The sequence below is a fragment of the Triticum urartu genome, chromosome 3A, assembly GCF_056163025.1.
Source record: "Triticum urartu cultivar PI428250 chromosome 3A, HENAU_Tu73, whole genome shotgun sequence".
NCBI classification, from domain to species: domain Eukaryota; kingdom Viridiplantae; phylum Streptophyta; class Magnoliopsida; order Poales; family Poaceae; genus Triticum; species Triticum urartu.
In genome coordinates, this window is record NC_141875.1 from 209692947 (window position 1) to 209713891 (window position 20945).

At 50.4% G+C, this 20945-nt stretch overlaps 1 long non-coding RNA gene across 7 annotated transcripts; it reads right to left on the bottom strand.

The window, feature by feature from the left end:
• Nucleotides 1–1894: 1894 nt before the first annotated feature.
• Nucleotides 1895–7205, bottom strand: LOC125543638 (uncharacterized). 7 transcript variants are annotated; one of them, XR_007298638.2, is made up of 6 exons: nt 6856–7205; nt 6646–6768; nt 5147–5262; nt 3965–4920; nt 2821–2970; nt 1898–2367 (listed from the first exon to the last, which is right to left on the bottom strand). It is a non-coding gene; the product is annotated as an uncharacterized LOC125543638 (long non-coding RNA). The 7 variants fall into 7 exon arrangements; XR_015618591.1 differs by having other exon boundaries at nt 3965–4100; nt 4258–5262; XR_015618592.1 differs by having other exon boundaries at nt 1899–2367; nt 3965–4100; nt 4303–5262.
• Nucleotides 7206–20945: the final 13740 nt, after the last annotated feature.

Below are 20945 nucleotides of genomic sequence, written 5' to 3' on the forward strand. Positions count from 1 at the left end.
TTTAAACCTATTTTTTAACGTGTTTGCTATTGTAACTTGCTCTATGTTGATTTCAGTTTCAATTGAATAAACAGTTATATTCTCAAGCCATGCACCTTACAAGTGTTGTTATTGTTGTGTAGTGTCCCACACTTATATTCTATCTAAGCTGCTTTGTCTTAAATACATATGATTCGAACAGTATCTATCTTGATTTGGCAACATAAACTAGAATGATATAGACCATACAGTGACCATACTACATAGATATATGTTTGTTTCATGCTGTTATCCTGTCCACCTTACTACTGAACTGGTTTACCAAAATGAGTTTCACATACTACATTGTAAACCCGTGATGTGTTTGTTTGTTTCTCTTTTAGAATGCGGATAAAATATTGGAGAAGAGTACCCCGTTATGCAGTGGTACAAGAAGTAATGCAGATAAGGTTCAAGATAGTGAGACATCCATGTTGGTCTCCAAGAAAGCTGATAAAAACTATATTGAAGACACTGAGACAACCCCAAAGTCCTGTCTTGATGTAGTGTTCGAGTTACTGGCTACTACTGCTGGCACCAGCTCTTCGAACTCGCTGCCTGAATCAGTTCGGCTTCTTGAGTCTCAACTTCAAGTTGAAAAACATCGTAAGATGTTATGCGACACGAAGCCGAAGGACTGAGGAAGTCCCTGCAGAATTTAGATGCATACTTTCTGGTGCAACAGCAAGTGCTGGAGGATTTAAGCGCCAAACAAAAGAAAGTTAATAAGCTTGCTAAGCATCTTGCCAGCATTATGGGTACGCAGGATATTGTTTCTTGTGCTCTTCTGAAGTGGTTTCAGTTCTAGACTTGTTTTGCTGCGGCGTTATATGCTGCTTTGTTCCCTATATTTGCACTGGTGGCGAACTTTGATGCCCAGTGGATGTAATATATGTAATAGCCGTGATAGCCTAGCGTAAGTTGCTTGCCTGTTTATTTCCTTATTGTCTTGTTTATTTGTTTTTCTTGTAGTCAGTGCAGTTCTTTTTCGGCGGTTTGCTAGTGGCCGCAATAACCTATTTCTTAAAACTAGGCCACATTAACCATGTGCTACATATTTACTGTAGTTAACATAGGCCTCGTACGGGCCGTAGAAACAATGGGCCTTCTAAGGGCCGTAGAAACAATGGGCCTTCTACGGGGCGTAGAAACCATGGGCCTTATACGGGCCGTTGACACAATGGGCCTTCTACGGGCCGTATCATCAATGGGCCTTCTACGGGCCGTATGATCGGTTGGCCAAACATGGGCCCATAACAGACCACATTATGGCCGTAAATGGGCTAGAGTTGAAATCGTCCGTTCATGGGACGACCATAGCGGGCCGTCATTAATCGACCGTATTTGATGACGCTATGAAAACGGCCCAACGTATTAACGGGCCACAAATGAGCTGACTGAAACCATGGGCTGAATTTGGCCCACAAGCAGAAAATGACATTAACGGGCCGAAAATAAATGAATGCTGGAAATGAGCCCAAGAATAAATGGGCCCTAAGAAGGCCGAAAGATAACATGGGCTGGAAACGGCCCAACGAAATAATGGGTCGTTAATGGGTATAAAGTGATACACTGTTCATTACGGGCCAGTTTTACCACGGGCCGTTAATGGGTCGAGGGTTACTAAGGGCCTCATATGGGCCGAAAGACGTCATGGGCCATACATGGGTCAGAAGTTAAAACAGGTTAGAATTATATTGGACGGCCCAGATGATACTACTGTGCCTAATTCGGATAGGCCGTAAACGGGTCCTGGGTTAGCGGGCTGTAAATGAGCTATATGCGAACATGCCGTTAACAGGCTTGCCATGGGCCGACCCGCCACCTTTTGACCAAGTCAAACGGGCCGACCTTTTCACAGGAATGGGCCTCTGTTGGGTCGTGCCACGTGTCGACGTATCATAGGCGCTTTGGGTCCAATGAGTGAATGACATCTGTCCCAACGATGAGCCGACACATGTTCCCTCCAGCCAATGATGATTTTACACGTGGAAAATCCCCATTGGTCGGGGCTGTTAACGGGTTATCGGATCCAAAACCGGACTCGATAGCTTAATGGCGTTCCGTTACGGTGGATGTCATGTGTCGATCACCCTTGACGAAAACATTTCTGTGACGCGCGATTTATCGTCATGAAACTGAACACTTCCATAATGATAATTTTGGTAATGTCATGGAACACTTCTACGACAGCACTGGTATAACTATCTTGATTCTGTCATAAAAATGTCATAGATGTACATGCATGACAGAAAATGTGACCTACTGTGACAAACACGTATCATCACGGAAGTATTTTTTTGTACTGTAGTGGGCTAGTGATCAGCGTCCGTCCAAACCTCCCTCGTGCTGCAGTATAGAGAGAAACAAAATTGTTAGAGGAAAGAGTGGTAGAAAGAAACAAATTAGAGGTGAGCTACAAAAATTGAAGTACGGACACTACTAAACTAACTACTCCAACGTCAAGAAAAAAATTGGAGTAGTTAGTACCAACTACTAAACTAATGTACTGGATGTTGGAACTTATAAATTGTATATTGGCGAACTTTTACACTTGACGAGAGTAATCAACATGAACTTTTCTCTCTCGAAGTTACAACATGTATTCCTAGACGATAATATCTGAACATCAGGGAAACAAATGTTTGAACGTCTGAGACAGTAGTGTGTGAACTTGTCGATGAAAACATAAAGCATGCTAAAATATTTCAGGAAACATGCTAAAATTGGGCCTGTTTAGTGATCAAAAAGATATTTAGAGATTACTGTTCGAAATCTCAAGCGAGCAACGATTGAACATACGTATAGATACAAGGATGAGATGACGAAAGCTGAACTTTAGGAGATGTCGAAGAAGAACAGCCAACGACGGTGGTCAAATAATTTTGAAGATGGACTGTTGCTGTATGTTTGCATCTATAACGAGACTTGGAATGTTTTTTTCCTGTAAACCTATAACGAGACACAAGTCACTGGTCAGATGTATGTACTGTATGTATCGATTTCACTCGATGTAACACAACTCCAAATGTTTGAACTAATGATGATGAGCAGTCGAGCTACGCTTGCTGGCCATTGTGATGAGGTATGTTAGTATGTGTTTTTTTTCAAGCAGACAAAAATGATGAAACTAAACACACTTTGTTTTCTTTTTGCTTTTGATAAGATGAACTAAAAAACTTTCAAAGATGAACTGAAAGGTTTTGAACCTCCAGGAAGCCTCTTGGGAAACTTGACAGCCATAGACTGCTGGTCGCGATGAACTCGACCACCCTGATGCCATGGGGTTGGACTGAGGATGGCACACATGCACCCTTGATGACGGCAGAGACCGTGGGAGACTACAACTACCAGCACTACAAAAGCACATATCGACTCTGTAGGCAGAGACTACAACACACACACCCATTCCTCAATTGCAAATTTGCAATAAATATTTACATACTACATCAGGGTGATATCTCTGTACTTACAAACTTTATGGAAGGTGAACTCATGATTTTTCTTTCTGAACTTTGTTTCTTTTTTCTCTGGACTGATACAAACTTCCACCATGTACTGGTGTGATTTTATTTTCAAACAACACAAGAGAAGAGCTTTATTTACATCATCGATACATGTCCAACCATTTCATTTCTAGAAAGCAAGCAAACATCTTTGTCCTATTTATATAACCCAACCCTTTTTCTATAAGTGAAGCACATAATAGAGCAAAAACTAGAAGTTGGATCGTGAATAGTATTAGAAGTTTAGTGCCCACATAAGAAGAAATAGCAAATACGAGTATGGAGCAGCAGCAATACAGATATGTAAAAGTTCTAGAATTTGATAAAAAAAATGAAGTAGCTTGATCTGGTTAGTACTACCATAACTAGATACATGTAAAAGTTAACTGACACCAAGTTCAAAAGAAATTCAGAAAATGAAACCGAATTGATGGGCTTACTTCATGCATTAAATTCTACACCATAGCGTCTTGTCTGGATGTACACGACGGAGCTGGCGGGCTGCACATCGAGCCACACTGCGCAAAGAAGTAGTGTCGAATGATTCAGTCTCGGCGGGCTGGGAGCATGCCATTGCTGCATTCAAAAAATTTCACCATTGGTTTCTGAACAATAAGTACAAGAATCACCAAAAGTTGGACTGAAGCTCTAGGAATTTTAGCTCCAAGAACAAATGCGTTTAAGTTCAGAGATGAAACATAGTTAAACGTTCTTCAGTGTCATGAGTTAGTACATGTGGAAGATCATTTCATTTTCTATCTCTCTCTATCTCACTCACATCACCCTGCAACAGCAGCAGCGCACCAATGAGTACGCACAACCAGTAGCTAAGCAAGAAGCAGGCCTTCAGGCTACAACAAACATTAGAGAAAAAATGTGAATCAGCCGTAGCTACCAACTATCGTTCGGTGCGTGCACCACCAACAGTACTATGAACAAAGCACTAGTGATAATAATAAGGCAGTCAAGCATCTAATTTTGGCACACCCAATCATAGTTGAACCGAGATGGTCAACTAGTTGTACTGAGATAGTGAACTATTTATTGCAAAAAGAAAGTCTAAATCATGGCTGAAATTTAGTCTAAATCATAAGGCTGATGGGATGATAAGGTAACATAAATAGTACAGTAAGCTCAGAAAAAAGGGTTCAGAACTAAAGTCACTCGATACTTGCATAATAGGGAATGAAAGGTACATAAACGATGCGAGATCGATCAGAGAGGGAGAGTCAGTGAGGCACAAGACAGCAGGATCCAGGGTAGAGCATGGGGTGGCCTATACCTAGCTCCTTAAGCGACCAACGGCGGAGCTAGCAGTTGGACTGCCGACAGGGAGGTCCTCGACCTCGCGGCTCCTCTTACTATACTTACATGTTGAAAAGAAATATCTGAACAGCTGTGGGGACCATAATTCAGAAGAGCAGCAACTTAACAGGGATTACACTAGCTTTGACATTCTGACAATAGTGAGTGCTCAAATGCAAGTAATGTACAGTAACTGAAAAGGCATCATTTTTCTGACATTCGGTGCTCAAACTATGTGGACCTAAGTACTTATTGGCAGGAAAGAAATGTACAAGTTGCATATATTTCTGCCTAGTAAATTATGATGACAAGCTTACCAAGTCAAAACAATTTTCTTGAGAATAATCTGCTCAGGATCCAAACTTTTTCAGTGAACATACAAGCTCCCGTCTCTATTCTCCAAAACAATCAGAGGGACGGATGAAAAGGAAACCTGTAACAAATAATTTTCATTTCCATAAGCAAAAACAATCAGGCAGAGACACCGACTTTCAACAAGAAATGTGTAATAGGTGTTTTTCTCCAAACACCTGCACACCAAAATTACTGCAGTTTCAACATGTACACTCAGACATGCAGATTCTAGACTTAGAAGTGCCATTGGAAGTTTCAGAAGCTTCATCCAGAGTAGTACATGTATGTAAAGAACTCCGACAAACTGGATGAGCTAGGAACACAATATTTGTCTGTCAGGCATAAGTACAAACACCCACGGGCAGAAATGCTATTAATTTTTTTGCTCCCCTCCATTAATATTTGTACACAAAGACTTGTAGTCCTGTCAGGAGCATCGATACTCTTTGAATCTTTTTTTGTTCTCTGAATTTTCATGTGGTTTCTTATATGAACCTTTTGAAAATCTGAATTCCTTGTGATGATATCTGCGAACCTTCTTAGACGATGATATTGAACTTGCATATGTACTTGAAGGAACTTTTACTAAACAACACAATCATCTACTTGTATTCATCATTTACTTCTATGACTAGTTGGAACAACAACATACCAATTGAGTGGCAGGAGTTACGGTGGTCCATTACACACAAAATTTGAAGTTCTTTTTCTCCCAAGAGGGTTGGGGCATGTCTTTGTTTTGAACTAGCAGTGGTCTTGGTTTTGAATTTATCTGGTATCAGTACATTGTTTCAGTGAACTCGATCTTCATTAGTACTAGAATCACTGGACAAGAAGTTCAGATTTGTAGCAGCACATGCACCAAACTTACAGATTTTTTTCTTCAACCTTTTTAGGTGATTTCATCAGTACTAGTATGATTGGAAAAATATTTCAGATTTGTAGGAGCACACACACACGGAACTTACATAATTTTATGGAAATACACGAGTTCTGATTTATCAGTGCATAGTTTTATGGAAATGCACGAGTTAACTTCTTCTAGGCACTATCTGGGCATGGTGAAGACTAGCTGATGTAAGCATAGGGAGAGAACACTTAGTATTGAACTTTTTTCCAATTATGTATTGAACTTATATTTTTTTTGTCAATGGACTGTTGTAGCATAGGTACTAGAGCTACCAGAATCTTTTTATATATCATGATAAAAAGCAAAGAAACATGCATCATCCCCACCAGACCATTCTCTCATCATCCTCAGAACATACGTACTAGAGAAAATTTAACTGACAATAGAGGAAAGGAGAAGCTTGCATGCTAATTCGGTCAGCTAGGCCACATGGCATTGGAATCATGCATTTTTACAGTATTGGCTGGAGCAGAATAAACACATAAATAAACTAATAATCTTCTTTGCTAACCATTTGCATGATAATTGTCTCACACAGGCAATGTAATTTACCTGTAGGTGAAACTGCTGTTTGTATTGCTGCTAATTGTTTCAAACGTCGAGACCTGCCATGGGCAGTGCAACCTCAGTCACAATTAGCACACGCTTGATGGTTGCAGGGTAGGGAATGACAAGCTACACAAATCATGCAAGATCAATCAGAGAGGGGGATGTACTAGACAGCAGCATCCATGGAAGCGCACGGAGGTGTCCTGCACTCACCTCCTTGATTGACCGGCGGCCGAGCAAGCAGTTGGACTGTCGAACTAGACGTCCTCGACCCCGCGGCTCCCCCTGCAGGCTCCATTGTTTGCCGCTAAAGCCCAAGCCATGGCCTTGGAGCGGGGCGCATCCACGACGTCGACATTGAATGGCTTGAGGTGGCGGCGATGAACTTCCTATACGCGCGGCGACGTTGCCCCATCGGGAAGGAGGCAGAGTGGTGGCAGGGAAGCATCACCGACTGCCAGAGCGCGGCGCACGAGATCTGCCAGCAGGATCAAGGAGGAGTGCGGGGATGGCGTGGATCTGCATGATTTAGGTAGGTGGCCGACGCTGGAGATACTATCTTGTTAAATGGAGCAAGATATGTAGATCCAAAGATAAAGGGGGTTTAGGTATTAAAGATCTTAGAAAGTACTCCCTCCGTTTCTAAATACTTGTCTTTCTAGGCATTTTAATAAGTGACTACATACGGAGCAAAATGAGTGAATCTACACTCTAAAATATGTCTACATACATCCGTATGTAGTAGTCATTTGAAATGTCTAGAAAGACAAGTATTTAGGAACGGAGGGAGTAAAATATTAGTCTCATGGTCAAATGATGGTGGAAATTAGAGACGCAAAATGGGCTATGGCAGGATATAGTTCGGGCCAGATATTTTCGCAACACCTCTATTGCTGAAGTTTCCCCCAAATTCTCTGACTCGCCCTGTTGGAAAGCTTTGCTCAAGATTAAAAATATACATATGATGGGCAGAAAGATTGAGACTGGGGCTGGAAACTTGATCAGGTTGTGGAAAGATCCGATAAATGGGCTGACCCCATTTCAAGATCAGTATCCGCGCTTGTTTGAAATCTGCAACTACCCAACAAGCACCCTGGACCGAAAAGATAGGCTTGACGACGCCTCTATGTTCAGACGTAGGCTTACCCCTGAATTATCCAAACAATGGGAAGATATGCGTGCTGTGGTCAATAAAATCCTCCTTATTGAGAGGGATGATCGTATTTTCTCGGGACTCAATCAGAATGGTAAGTTCACCACTAAGTCAGCATATAAAATGCTGGAGAAACCCCTGAGTGGATGCCATTATAGATGGATTTGGAAAGCCAAGATCCCTCTTAAAATCAAGATCTTTCTGTGGCAAATGTCGCAAGACGCAGTCCTTACTAGACAAGTGATGAGCAAAAGAAAATGGATAGGGAATCCCTGTTGCTCTTTCTGCAAACAGGTGGAAACGGTGAAGCACTTGTTCTTTACTTGTCCCGTGGCCAGAATTGTTTGGCGATCCATTGGAGTGGCTCTTGGCACCGATAGATGCTCGTCGAATTACTGGCAATACTTTGTGTGGTGCCACAAATTCCTTCCTGGGAAGCAAAAGTTTCATACGGTGGGACTGGCGGCCGTATGTTGGGCCATTTGGTTGGCACGCAATCGAGCTACTTTAAAAAAACAAATTAAGACTCCTTTTGAGATTGTGTTTTCTCTATGTTCCTTTCTATTATATTGGACAGGGCTTCAACAAGGAAAGGACGCTAAGGATCTTCGCGCTGGAGCTGAGATGATCAGGACTGGGACGATGCAGTTGATGAAGATGTGTGGTGCTGTCAAGAAACCAATCCAAGGTGCCTGATGCTCTCTGGAGGTGTGCGGGATGAGGAGATGACGGGCGTGCGATCCCAATACTGTTTCCCCCTTCGAGTTTCGTGCGACTGTGTGTTTTGATACTTTGATCTGATCTTTTGAGAATGTAATAGGCTAGGTGTTATGCTGTGCTACCCAGGTTTTCGCCCCATGATACTCGTGTCGACAGCGAGCGAGTATGGTGGGTTTCCTGGTAGTGCTAGAACTCGCTATGCCTCTTTCCCCCCTCCTGTTTTTCTAGCTTGAACTGGTTGTATTTCCGTTCTTTGCAATGGAAAGGGGTAAAAGCCCAGTTCTAAAAAAAGGTGGCCGACGTTGGGGAAGGAGGGGGTGGCACGTGGTGGAGGGAGGCGACCAGCGCCGGGGAAGGAGGAGGGAGGCGATCAACATCAGGGAAGAAGGTCGGGCGACGGCGAGCTCGGGGAGGAGGCCGGGCGGCGGCGAGCTCGGGGAGGAGGCGGGGCGGCGGCGAGCTCGGGGAGGAAGATGGGCGGCGGCACGCTGGGGAGGAGGCTGGGCGGCCGCGAGCTCGGGGAGAAGGCTGGGTGGCGGCATGCTGGGGAGGAGATGGGGTGGCTGCGAGCTCGGGGAGTGGGATCTGGTGGTCGAGGGGTGAGTGTTCGAGACGATAGGTTGGTTTTTTCTTTTTCTTGTTTGTTCTCGGGCCGAAAAGTTATTCGACGGGTGATCGCCCCCTTATAGAGCATGATTCTGTTACCAGTAACAGAATAGCTCAGTCATATATATATATTGCGAAGATAAACCTTGAAGGTAAATTAATGTTGAAGACAATTCAAATGCAAAGACTATGCAATTATGACGCCACGTGAAACACTTCAAAAAGATTTTGGTGGTGGCGTTACCCACCGTATAGGAAGTATTAGACCCAGACACAGCGCACAATTATCGTGGCGCTCCGAAGTCAAATTCTGCGTTAATGTATTCACACTTAGAGTGTATGTCTTCATTGATTGAAGCTATACAATACTTTGTGTGTTGTACATCTAAGTCATCAACATGCATAAGCGTTAGGATGTGTGTCCAATTACAAGATATTTGAGGATTCTAAGATATTTATCTCACACTGCAACTTGCAAAACCTTTTCTCATCCAATGGATTTGTGAAGATATCTGTCAATTGCTCTTGAGTGTTGACATGAATGATATCAATATCTTCCTTCATGACATGATCTCTGAGAAAGTGATGATGGATCTGAATGTGCTTTTTTTCGAGTGCCGAACTGGGTTGTTGGCAATCTTGATGGCACTTTCATTGTCGTAGTAGAGTGGCACATGCTATGGATGCCATAGTCCTTGAGAGTTTGCTTCATCCACAGAAGCTGAGCGCAACAAGATCCAGCAGCAATGTATTCAGATTCAGCAGTGGAGAGGGATACACAATTCTGCTTCTTTGAAGACCAACAGACAGGAGATTGTCCAAGAAAGTGGCATGTGCCTGATGTGGACTTGCGATAAACCTTGTCACCAGCATAATCAACATATGAGAATAGATCAAACTCTGAGCCCTTTGGATACCATAATCCTAGTGTTGGGGTGTAAGCCAAATATCGAAGAATTCGCTTCACAGCTAAGTGATGCGATTCCTTTGGTGCCTCTTGGAATCGGGCACACATGAAAACACTAAGCATTATATCCGGTCTAGATGCACATAAATAGAGTAAAGAACCAATCATGGAGTGGTATACCTTTTGATCGAACTCTTTACCATTGTCGTCGGGGCCCAGATGACTTTTGGTTGGCATTGACGTCGTGTATCCTTTGCAGTCTTGCATTCCAAACTTTTTTAGGCAATTTTTGAGATATTTTTCTTGTGATATGAAGATGTCGCTGCTATGCTGACGGATTTGAAGACCGATGAAGAATTTCAGCTCATCCAGCATGGACATCTGATATTGCTCTTTCATCATGTGTCCAAACTCGTCACTGTATTTCTTGTCTGTGCAGCCGAAGATAATTTCATCCACATAGATTTGGCATATGAACAATTCACCATCATATGTCTTCGTGAAGAGTGTGGGATCCAGGGAACCAGGTTTGGAGCCTTTGCTCTTCAGGAAGTCTTTGAGTGTGTCATACCAAGCACGAGGGGCTTGTTTGAGGCCATACAGTGCCTTGTTGAGCTTGTATACCATGTCAGGACGCTTTGGGTCTTCAAAACTAGGTGGTTGTGCAACATACAATTCTTCTTCAATTTTTTCGTTCAGGAAGACACTCTTCACATCCATTTGGTAGAGAAGGATGTTGTGATGGTTGGCATAGGCTAGAAGGATGCGAATGGCTTCAAGCCTAGCCACAGGAGCAAATGTTTCATCGAAGTCAATCCCTTCTACTTGAGTGTAACCTTGAGCAACGAGACGAGCCTTATTTTCTGACCACTTGACTATGCTCATCTTGTTTGTTGCGGTAGATCCTTTTGGTGCCAATGATATTGTGCTTGCGAGGATCAGGACGCTTAACCAGTTCCCACACATTGGTCAGCTCGAACCATTGAAGCTCCTCTTGTATCGCTTGAATCCATTTAGGTTCCATGAAGGCTTCATCAACTTTCTTGGGTTCAGATATAGAGACAAATGCAAAGTGCCCACAGAAATTTGCTAGTTGTGTTGCTCTTGAATGAGTGAGTGGACCAGGTGCATTGATGCTATAGATTATCTTCACAATCTGCACTTCATTTGCAACATGAGGATGAACTGGACTAAGACTTTGCTCTTGCTGATCATTGTCTTCATCATCGGCATTGACTTCAGGCTGAGTAGTGTCTTCGGGTTGATTAGGTGCAGAAATGATGAGTTCTTCTTCAGCCTGAGCCTATGAAGGTATGATTTCTCCATTACCCATAAGCTTGATGCATTCACTTGCTGAGACTTCATCTAGCACATTTGGCAGGTGCTCTCTTTGCGAGCTGTTAGTTTCATCGAGCCGCACATCCACAGTTTCAACCACTTTATAGTGAAAGAGGTTGAAGACTCTGTAGGAGTGCGAATCCTTTCTATACCCAGGCATAAAACCTTCATGTGCTTTCGGTGCAAATTTTGAAGTGTGATGCGGATCCTTGATACAGCACCTAGCACCAAATACTCTAAAGTAGCTGACGTTTCGCTCCTTACCGGTTAGTAGCTCATATGATGTCTTCTTTAGAAGCTTGTGAAGATAAACACGGTTGATGAAATGGCATGCAGTGTCAATGGCTTCAGGCCAGAACTTTCTTGGAGTCTTGTACTCATCAAGCATCGCCCGTGCCATCTCAATGAGTGTTCTGTTTTTGCACTCCACGATGCCATTCTGCTGAGGTGTGTATGGAGCTGAGAACTCATGAGTGATACCCAAAGTATCAAGATAAGTGTCGAGGCCAGTGTTCTTGAATTCAGTGCCTTTGTCACTCCTGATGTGCTTGATCTTGATGCCATAGTTCGTCATGGCACGATTGGCAAATCGTCTGAAGACATCATGTACTTCAGTCTTATAGAGGATTATATGCACCCATGTATATATTGAGTAATCATCTACAATAACGAAGCCATAGAGACAAGCAGTGGTAGTAAGGGTAGAGTAGTGAGTAGGGCCAAATAAGTCCATGTGTAGCAACTCGAAGGGATGGGAAATCGTCATGATTGTCTTCGAGGGATGCTTGGCCCTAGTCATCTTTCCAGCTTCGCAGGCACCACATAGATGATCCTTCTTGAAATTGACACCTTCTGTCGGAGTAAATAGCCATGGGTAGCCTAGCCGGCTTCCCCTGGCCCTTCTGAAAAAATTATGAGCCCGTCCGGCTCTCAAGAATCCAAGACATGGGGCCGCCTTCCCCTTGCTGGCTATCACCCAGGCCGGCTTTCGGAAGGCGGCCCGACTTTAGCCCTCATGAAGAAAGCCATGGGAGGGCCGACTTCGAGAAGCCGGCCGTGAGGAGGCCGACTCCAAGAAGCCGGCTCCCATAAAGCGGTCGAGACCGTACCCTCAAAGTTTGCATCCACCTAGCGGCGATGTGACGGGGCGTGGCTACAGTAAAGCCTGCCACCCCCGAATCCCGGAGCACGCCTGGCACAGTGCGCCGTACGGAGTGGCCATGACCCGTCCGGCGCGGCACTGTTGCCATGTTGACCCTGATGTCACCCATGACGGGTCGCCAGCGTGGCCCACGGGCGGTGGGCCCCTTCGGGAAGAGAGACGCCCGAAGGCGGCCAGGCCTCCCCCAGTCGGCCCGAGACGGGGCCGGCTCCCCGCAGCCGGCTCGCTTCCCCCCTCGAAGGAGACGCCCCATTAAGGAGACAAGACGCGGTAAGGCTACAGCGATCGCCCGCCGGACGGCGGCACTGTAGCCATGCTTACCTCGACGAAGCCCTCGTCATCAGGTTGAGGCAGCAGTCACCAGCCACCGACAAGACCCTTGGCAGTGGGGCCTGCCTGTTGCCCAAGAGTTGGCAGCCGGCGGGACCCACCAGCCGGCGGGCCCCAGCAGTCGGCGCAGAAGCCGGCGAGCGTAGTCATAGACGGCTGGGCCCCGCGCCCAGTCGGATTACCATTGTATCCCCGGGGGGTAGGCCTATATAAACCCCCCGGAGCACCCATGCAAAGGGTTGGACCCCCAGCTAGTTTTAGACACCACACAAGGAGAAGAAGCAAGCTAGCCGTGCCCTTCTTCCTCCTCCCACCGAACAGCTCAAGGGGCATTGTGTAGCTACTTGTCCCTCTAGTGATCATGCGAAGACCCCGCAGAGCAGCAGTAGGGGGGTTATCTCCACGGAGAGCCCCGAAGCTGGGTAAGATTCGCCGGCGTGCATGTCTTCGCCTCATCCCGTTTCCAGGCACCGGAGACGTCTTACTGGCTCCCACAATGATAAGCCACCCGTTGGCATATGTCGCACCTACCACCCGACATTTGGTGCCCACCGTGGCGCCAGGTGCACCGTCGTCCGGAGACCTGTTCTGGACGGGAACTCTCTTCCTCCCCAGCGAGCGTAGCCAGCCCGGCACGCCCGATGGCGCTTGCCACGACGCGCTGCAAGGTGTCCCCAGCATCTGCGCGGCGAGCAGCCTCGCCAATCTCCTCGACGAAACCCTCATCTCCGACGAGCTCGCCTCCGATGCGGGCACCGACCACCTCGCCAACCTCCTCGGCCAGCTCCATGTCTCCGGCGAGCCTGCTGTGGACTTGGAGTCGGTTGGCTCTACCGATCCGATGCCTGTCGACTCCGACACGGCCTCGTTCGACACCTTCCCCACCAACGTCACGATCTACAACGACCCGCTTCCCCAAGCCGATGGTTGCGACGCTGTCACCACCGAGGTGATGGTCATCGGCCACGACGGCGCTGCTGACGAGAGCGCCCACGACGCCCCACACGCGGCGGTCCACGACTTATCCATCCCCCTTCCGGCCGACGCCGACGCTGAAGCACTGGAGGCTCGCCGCCTCGCGGAAGGCCGGAAATTGGTTTCCATGAGACGCCTCGCTGAGGCCCACCGACGCGAGGCCGACCGCGCCGCCTTTGGCACGCCGCCCCCAGGCGGGCCCAGCCGGGTCGGCGTTGTCAGACAGCGCCGCACTGTCGTTGCCGACACGTTAGGAGTCGACTGCCCAGTCTACGCCACTCCACTCGAGAACCTGCGCGCCGCCCAGGCGGCCGTAGACGAGCTAGACGGACTGGGGGCCGAAGAACTCCCCCACATGACCCGACGCATCCAGCAGCTGATCGATGCAGCCGCGCAGTGGCACGAAGCCGACGCCCGTGTGGAAAGCCCTCCCCCGCGCCGAGATCACGGCGCGACGTCCCGGACGCCGACTGCGGGCAGAGACCGCGCGCGGCGCGAGAAAGAGCCGGCTGCCAGCCGAAGCCAAACCCGGATCTCCATCGAGCGAGACGCAGAAGGCCACCCTCGGGCCGTAGAGTGGTAGGGCAACCCGCCTCCGCCTCGGCCCCGTGGAGAGAGATATCCCACCCCTCCGCCGGTGGCGCATCCGACCCTCAGCGGCCGACTAGGTCGCCGCGAAGGAGTCGGCGAAAACGACGCCCGCCATCGGATCGACCGCCTGGCGCGATCCCTGGCGCTGGAAGAAGAAGACGATGTCGGTCCGCCTTGCTTCGGCCCCCGCATCCGCGACGAGCCCTTCCCCAAAGGGTTCTCGCTCCCAAGAGACACGCCCAAGTACAACGGCTCCGTGAAGTCGGAAGATTGGTTGATCGACTACTCCACAGCGGTTAGCATAGCCAACGGCAACCGACGCGTTGCCGTGAAGTACGTGCCCCTCATGCTGCAAGGCACGGCGCGGACCTGGCTCAACAACCTCAAACCACGCAGCACCAATAGCTGGCTAGACTTCACAGAAGCCTTCATCCGCAACTTCACCGCACCTACAAGCGGGCTCCCAAGCCCAGACAGCTCTCCTTGTGCGTACAAGGCCCCGCCGAATCAACTCGCGACTACCTCACGCGTTGGGCCGAGCTCCGCAACTCTTGCGAAGGGGTGCACGAGGTGCAAACGATAGAATACTTCACAGCCGGGTGCCGAGAAGGCACCCTCCTCAAGCACAAGCTTCTCTGCGATGAGCCGACTACCCTCGACGAGCTTCTGGACATAGCGGACAAGTACGCCACCGCCGACTCCTCAATGAAGACCGAGCTCCGGGTAGACGCGTCCGGAAAAGTACTCAACCCGGCGCCCGAGACGCCGACTGGGGATTCCGGCCGACGCCCACACTCGAATGACCACAAGCGCAAGGGCCCCGCGCCGCCTCCCGCCAGTCGGCAGGTGGCCATAGTTGAAGACGTGCCGCCCGAAGGGCGGCCCGCGCCCAAGAAACCCAAGGGTGGCAGGCCGGCTTGGCAGCCGGCCTTCTCCTATGAGCAAACTCTCGACGCCCCGTGCAAGTTCCATAGCGGCGCGAAGCCGTCCAACCACACAATCCGGAAGTGCCATTGGCTCACCCGAATCTCCAAAGGCGAAGGGCTCGCGCCGCCTCCGCCTGCCGGCCCGCCGCCTCCGGTTCCGCCGACGCCGGCCGCTCGGCCCGCAGTCGGAGCCGTGCATGATGAGTTCCCTGACGAGCATGCCGCCTATATCGTCTTTACAAGCCAGCCGAGAGAACCAGGAAGTCAGCATGGTTGCTGCCAACCCCGCCGAGCACATGCACTGGTCAGAAAAGCCTATCAGCTGGAGCCGGGCCGATCACCCAGAGGTGATGCCATCTCCCGGCTCTTATGCGTTGGTTCTGGATGCCACCCTTGCAACGGACAGACGCGCCGCCCGCTTCTCCCGTGTGTTGATAGACGGCGGGAGCAGCATCAACATCTTGTACCGCGACACCCTGGAGAAGCTGAACGTCAAGACAAAGCAACTCATGCCTACTCGGACAGTGTTCCATGGCATCGTACCCGGCCTGTCCTGCGCCCCCATTGGCAAGATCAAGATTGATGTACTTTTTGGGGACAAGGAGCATTTCCGCCGGGAAACGATCTGGTTTGAAGTGGTGGACCTGGAGAGCCCTTACCATGCATTGCTTGGCCGACCTGCCTTGGCCAAATTCATGGCAGTCCCCCACTATGCATACCTCAAGATGAAGATACCAAGCACCAAAGGCGTCATCACCGTAGCCGGCGATTACAAGAAGTCCTCTGAGTGCGCAGCAGCCAGCAGCCGGCTGGCCGAGTCCCTTGTGATTGCCGAAGAAAAGAAGATGTTGGACCGAGTCGTGGCCATAGCCGGCAACCAGTCGGCCGTGTCCCCCGATCCCAAGGAGCATGATGCTCAAGGATCTTTCCAGCCGGCCAAAGAAACCAAGAAGATACCCCTTGACCCCGAGCACCCTGAGAGGTTTGCCGTCATCGGGGCAAGCCTGAACAGCAAATAGGAAGGCGAGCTCGCCGATTTTCTCCATGAGAATCGGGACATCTTTGCATGGTCCCCCAAGGACATGCCGGGCGTCCCGAAGGAATTCGCCGAGCACAAACTACACGTCCGAGAAGACGCAAAGCCAGTCAAACAACCCCTTCGCCGACTGTCGGAGGAGAAACGCAGGATTGTGGGAGAGGAGATATCCCGGCTTCTGGCAGCCGGCTTCATTATGGAAGTTTTCTTTCCAGAGTGGCTCGCCAACCCGGTCCTCGTGCTAAAGAAGAACAACAAGTGGCGCATGTGTATAGACTACACAAGCCTCAACAAGGCTTGCCCCAAAGATCCCTTTGCCCTGCCGAGGATTGACCAAGTGATAGACTCCACGGCCGGATGCGAGCTGTTGAGTTTCTTGGATGCTTACTCAGGATATCACCAGATAAAGCTAGATCCGGACGACCGCCTGAAGACCGCCTTCATCACGCCATTTGGAGCCTTCTGCTACCTGACTATGACATTCGGCTTAAGAAATGCCGGTGCCACTTTTCAGCGTTGCATGCAGAAGTACCTCCTCAAGCAACTCGGCAGAAACGCTCACGTCTACGTGGACGACATTGTGGTGAAGACGGAGAAGCGGGGCACCTTGCTGGAAGACCTCAAAGAAACGTTTGAGAACCTACGCCGGTTCCAAATCAAGCTCAACCCCGAGAAATGCGTGTTCGGAGTGCCAGCCGGCCAGCTCCTAGGCTTCCTGGTCTCCGAACGCTGCATCGAATGCAACCCGATGAAGATCAAGGCCATCGAGAGAATGGCGATCCCCACCAAGCTTCGAGACATCCAAAAGTTCACCGGATGCCTGGCCTCCTTGAACCGCTTCATCAGCCGGCTCGGAGAGAAAGCTCCCCCCCTCTACCGCCTCATGAAGAAGAGCACTCACTTCGAGTGGAATGACCAGGCCGACCAAGCTTTTCACGAGCTGAAGAAGATGCTGGCCGCGCCGCCCGTCCTAGCGGTGCCAACTGAGAAAGAGCCCATGCTCCTTTACATTGCCGCAACCAGCCGGGTGGTCAGCACCGTCATCGTAGTCCAACGCCCAGAAGAAGGCCGAGCCCAGCCGGTCCAGAGGCCGGTGTATTATTTGAGCGAGGTGCTGTCCGCTTCAAAGAAAAACTACCCGCACTACCAGAAGATGTGTTACGGCGTGTACTTCACCGCCAAGAAGCTGAAGCCCTACTTTCAAGAGCATCCCGTCACGGTCGTATGCACCGCCCTGCTGGCCGAGATCATAGGCAGCCGGGACGCATCCGGCTGGGTGGCGAAATGGGCCATCGAGCTGGCCCCTTACACAATCTTCTACCAGCCCCGCATCCGGCTGGGTGGCAAATATGGCAAGCTACCGCTTCCTCGTTCAGCAGATCAGCGGGTATTTTGAAGGATGCGAGTTCCTCCACATACCGCGAGCCGACAACGAGCCAGCCGATGCCCTAGCTCGAATAGGCTCCACTCGGCAAGCAATACCAACCGGCGTCGCTCTACAACGCCTCCTCAAGCCGTCCATCAAGCCGTCTCCAGAGTCCGATTCCATCTTCGTACCGCCTGACCCCGACGCGGCCGGGTCCGGCTCGAAGAACCAAGCAGGCGACCCGGGGACTTCAGTAGTCGGCCCGGGGACTTCGGCAACCGGCTCGGGGACTGCCACACCCGGCTCGGGGACTGCAGTAGCCGGCCCGGGGACTGCACCAACACAACAGCCGGCGGCCGACTCCAGCATTTCACCACCCAGCCCGCCCACCCTGGTGGCAGTAGCCACATTGGCAGTAGGAGAAGTCGCAACTCCGTCATGGGCTCAATCCATTCTCAACTTCCTAATAAACCAAGATCTGCCGGCCGACGAAGTAGAGGCAAGACAAGTCCAACGCCGAGCCGGAGCATACACAATCGTCAACAGAGAGCTCGTCAAGCGCAGTGTCACTGGAGTCCTCCAGCGATGCGTCGAGCAAGAGAAGGGCATTGCAATCCTCAGAGACATCCACCAAGGAGAATGCGGCCACCATGCGGCCTCAAGATCACTCGTCGCCAAAGCTTTCCGCCATGGTTTCTTCTGGCCGACTACTTTGGATGACGCCAAAGAATTAGTTAAATATTGCAAAGGGTGCCAACTCTTCAGCTCCAAGCAACACATGCCGGCTTCGGCACTCAAGACCATTCCCCTCACCCGGCCCTTCGCCGTTTGGGGACTGGACATGGTGGGCCCATTCAAGACGGCGCGCGGCGGCATGACGCATTTGCTCGTCGCCGTGGACAAATTCACCAAGTGGATCGAGGCAAAGCCGATCAAGAAGCTGAATGGGCCGACTGCTGTGACATTCATCGCAGACATAACAACTCGGTACGGCGTGCCACACAGCATCATCACCGACAATGGCACGAATTTTGCCAAAGGAGCCTTGGCACGTTTCTGCGCAGCCCAAGGTATCCGGCTGGACTTAGCATCCATCGCCCACCCGCAGTCAAACGGCCAGGTCGAGCGAGCCAACGGCCTCATCCTCTCCGGCATCAAGCCCCGACTGGTCGTACCACTGGAGCGTTCAGCCGGCTGTTGGCTCGATGAGCTGCCGGCTGTCCTCTGGAGTCTGCACACTACCCCAAACAAGTCAACCGGCTTCACCCCTTTCTTCCTCGTGTATGGTGCCGAGGCGGTCATCCCATCTGACATCGAGTTCGACTCGCCTCGAGTAACCATGTACACGGAAGCGGAGGCCAAGGAAGCACGAGAAGACGGTGTCGACCTGCTAGAAGAAAGCCGGCTGTTAGCCCTCAGCCGGTCCGCCATCTATCAGCAGGGCCTACGCCGCTACCACAGCCGGAAGGTCAAGCCAAGATCCTTCCAAGAGGGCGATCTTGTGCTCCGGCTGATCCAGCGAACAGCCGGCCAGCACAAGCTCTCGGCCCCTTGGGAGGGCCCCTTTGTCATCAACAGAGCCTTAGGCAACGACTCCTACTACCTGATCGACGCGCAGAAGCCGAAGGCACGAAAGAGAGACGACTCCGGCAAGGAGTCGGAACGGCCATGGAACGCCAACCTCCTCCGAAGGTTTTACAGCTGAAATGCAGTATGTATCACGCTAACTTTTGTACTAAGTACGAGACAATAGGGCCCCCGAGGAGAGCTCGGGGACTGCCATCTTTTGTCTATAAATGAAAAGTATCATGCTTATGACCTTGTCATTTCATTTACTTGTTCCGTCCGGCATCGGGTTCGACTAGTCGGCCCGGGGACTGGCCGACTGGAATTATATTAGAAGTCCTACCCGCGGTCAGACAAGTAGTGTGCCGACACCCAGGCTTAGCTCTTGCCAAAGTCGCAGTTCGAAGAACCGGCTGTCCGGCTGGCAAGAGTCAAAAGCAGGAAAGGATGCCCACACGAAAAATGGCCAGGGACCAACAGACTAATATAACGAAAGTCGGTTTGCCGCCTACCACCGACCGACTACCAAAGTAGCCGGCCGGCCAGTTTCCATTCACTTCACTTCAATCCAAGAAAGCTCGAGTACTTGCCTCCCCAAAGAGGGAAGGCGGCAAAGGAAAAAGCCTAAGGATAAAAAGCATACGCGAATGGAAACCAAACATGCACATAATAATATTTACATAAAAGACCTCCAAGAGGCCAGCATTCAACATAGTTTGGATACACCCCCAGTGGGTGGAACTGCGAAAGCTTAATAAAGATTGTTCAAAAGGCAACAAGCAGGAAAAATAAGGACGGCAGGTCAAGCTGGCGGAGCGACCGATGAGCCGGGCTGGTCGGCGGAGACGGTTGTGCCGGCTGAAGGAGTGGCCGGCTGGCGAACCTCGGCTTGATCACCGCCTCCCGCAGAGGGCGCGCTTCCACGTGCCTCGTTGCTGGAGGCACGGTCAGCCTGAGGCCGGCCGGTTGTTCCACTAGCCGGCTCGACGTCTTCACCGTCCTCTTCTTCGTCATCCTCGCCCTCGTCGCTGGAGGCGATCTCCTCTGCCGAGTCCTCGCCCACCGCCGGGTTCAGCCCGAACCACTCCTCCGGCTGGGCAACGCCGTCATCATTGATTTCAGGTGCAAAAATGCTGATGTCGGTGCACTCGGCGATCGTCGAAGCACGCTGGGCGATAGCCGGCCGCACCTCCTCCAGCTCCGCGTCGGCCTCCAGCCGCCAAGTGCGCAGCTGGTCTAGGTTCAGCCCTGGGTACCAAGCTCGAACGAACTCCAACGCCCGCCCGGCTCCAAGACGGGCCGCTGACGCCTTCCAAGCTTCAAAGCGACCGACTGCGACCTCCAGCCAGTCGGCAGTCCGGCTTGGGGTGCGGGGGACCGTCTCGCCGGGCCAGTGGGCGGCCAACACCTGCGCCCCGGCACGTTGGAGCCGGCAAAGCATCCGGTGAGCCGGCTGCAGCCGCGCTTGGACAGCCAAGAGCTGCTCCTCAAGCGTCCGGTTCGCGTCCGGCGCGATGTTGACCCCCGCCTGACGGCGCGCCTCGTGATGGGCCTTGATGGTTTGGGCGGCGAAGGCGGAGTAGCCGGGAAAGTAGTCTGCACAAGAAAATAGGCAGCAGCACAAGTC